Below are 2992 nucleotides of genomic sequence, written 5' to 3'. Positions count from 1 at the left end.
ACCCTAGTTGTGGAGTTTAGTTACCCATAATCATATGAACACAATTCATTGTTTTAGATGAAAGAATTATAACTTCCGTAAGAAGAATAATAAACCCAGAAATTCAACTTGAATTGCAACACCAAAATCTTCAAAACGAACTTAGGAAATTAAGAATTGCTAAAGTTGCAAGTTAATATCCCAAGTCAAGAACTAGAATAAAAGCAATAAAATCTAACCCCTAAAATCGAGGTTTACATCCCCTATTTATAGAAAACAAATTCTAAAACAAAAGGGAAATAAAATAAGGAAATAAAACTGCAGGATGCGTCTCCATTCCACGAGGCTGACCTACGGTCCGTAGGTCTCTTCTGTGGCTCCATACTTAGCCGATTTGAAATCTTCACAAATCCACCTCTCTCAGTCAGCTTCCACAAACCAGCAGCACGGTCTGTCAGTGAGAGGACGAACCGCCAGTCACCTCCGTCGCTCTATACTTAGATTATTTCAACTCAGGTACTGGAACCACTCCTCTGATCACTTTTATGGAGCTGCAGGACGGACAGTAAGTCATTCGATAGTCCGTCAGTCCCCACTGTGGTTCCACACTTGGTCAGATTTCCATGAGGTTCAATCTTGCCATGCCTGGTCGTCCTACGACCCTTATCAATGGGGAGTCACTCATCCTACGGTATGTAGGTGCCTCCATAGGTTACTCTTTTCAGCACTTGCCTCAGCTACCTCTCCATCTTTTCACGCCTGAGTTTATCTCCTGAAATTACAACAAGAAACAAATAGAACTAACACAAAAATGCCTTAGACATTCACAAATCCTAAGTGAAACGTATCAATAGTACCGTAAACTCACGGTACATCAGTGTTGAAAATAATTGTACCAAACAAAGCATATTTTGGGAGTTGCCGTATTGGAAGGACAATCTACTACGACATAATCTTGATGTGATGCTCATTGAAAAAACTTATTTTGACAATTTGTTTAACACAGTGATGGATGTTAAGGGTAAGACAAATGACAATCCAAAAGCTAGAATGGACATAAAGTAATATTGTAGGAGAAAGAGTTATGGCTGCAGGAATTTCAGAATGGTAAAATTGTTAAGCCCAAAGCCAGGTTTTCATTCACATTGGATGAGAAATGTGAAATTATTTAGTGGGTTAAAAATTTGAGGATGTCGGAGGGCTATGCTTCGAATTTAGGAAAGCGGGCAGATATGAATGAAGGAAAATTGATAGGTATGAAAAGTCATGATTGTCATGTGTTCATGGAAACTTTAATTCCTATCGCTTTTAGCCATCTACCCGAAAGGATATGGAAACTAGTCACAGAGATAAGTCTTTTTTTTAAAGATTTTTGTTCTGGAAAGTTCTTGGAGAGTAGTTTAGACAAGATGGAGGAAAATATTCTTGTATCTACTACTAAGTTGGAGAAGATATTTCCATGTGGTTTCTTTGATGTGATGGAGCATCTTCCAATTCACCTTGTACAAAAGGCCCGCCTCGGAGGTCAGGTTCAAACAAGATGGATGTATCCATTTGAGAGGTATCCATTTGAAATATTCACTAAGTTATATATATTCACAAAGTCTTTTATTAACATATATATACATATATACATGCAGAAAAATTAGCAGTTCCAAGCAAACGATTAAGCAAAGGGGAAGGATCGAAAGATCAGTTGTTCAAGGTCATATTGGGAGAGTAACTGGTGATTTTTATTCATATTACTTTGGTGATGATGTGTCATCTAGGATAAACATGCCCAATCGCAATGATGGAGGCGATATTGATCCCCACTTTCCACCGATATCAATTTTTAATTAAAACGGTCGAGGATCTAAAAAGCGTGGAAAGCGAGGCTTAACTAATATGGAAATGCCATTAGCTGTGACACATATTTTGCTTAATTGTCCAGAGATTCAACCATATGTCAAGTAAGTGTTGAAAATATGTTATCAAATTACATACTAATAAGTGTTCATTAACTAACGAAATACTTGAATGTAAAATTATCAGCTTGTTCGTAAACACATGGGGTAATGAAGCCATCTATACAGAATTTTCCAAATAGCTGAGGAACTATGTAAGTGTGCAATCACTAAGTATTTAATAATATATTCATGTTATACTAAATTATATTACTTAAAATAAAAATCATGTAGGTTTACGTTGAATACTCAAGTGTCCAACATTTGCAATTAGTAAAAGAAGTAGCACTTGGACCTGAATCTCAAGTACTGACAATGAATAAGTATTGTGTCAATGGTTTTAAGTTTCAAACTAAAGAATTTTCTAGGAACAAGAAAACAAATCATAGTGGTGTCTACATACAAGGTGATGTTAATGGTACTGGCCAAACTATTGAATATTATGGTGTCATTCATGAAATTATTGAAGTGAGGTATTTCAGGTTGGCCTAAGAAGAAGATTGTATTGTTTCGGTGTGAGTGGTTTGACCCATCACATAGAGGCACAAAGGTGGACCATCAACATAATATAATTGAAGTTAAGCACACCAGGAAATATAGAAGTTATGATCCTTTTATCATTGCACAAAATGCTAAACAAGTGTATTACGCTCCATATCCATTACGTAGGGACAAAGCTTATTGGTGGGTTGTTATAAAAAGTAAGCATGTAGGAAGAATTCAAATTGACAATGTCTTAGATGTGGCGTATCAAAATGATGTTACAATTGTTCAACAACAAGTTGATGTTGAATTGGAAACCACACTACAACATCCTCAACACATATTAGAAGAAGTATCTGATGATGAGATACTGAATGTTGAGGAATAAATACCTGAGAATGAGGAAAATGAATCATTTGATGACGAAGAATGGGATGATAATGAAAATGAAACAACTGGGGAGGAAGAATGGGAGAATGATGGAATTGAAACAAGCGAAGAGAAATAGTGTAGAATGAAAGCTAGCTAGTATATATATGTAAGTTAGTGTATTTTTATAATTTTATTTAAATTATGACTTTTAT

Source organism: Solanum tuberosum, unplaced genomic scaffold, assembly GCF_000226075.1.
Source record: "Solanum tuberosum cultivar DM 1-3 516 R44 unplaced genomic scaffold, SolTub_3.0 scf00138, whole genome shotgun sequence".
NCBI classification, from domain to species: Eukaryota; Viridiplantae; Streptophyta; class Magnoliopsida; order Solanales; family Solanaceae; genus Solanum; species Solanum tuberosum.
The sequence above is the reverse complement of the archived record's forward strand: the minus strand, read 5'-3'. Positions refer to the sequence as shown.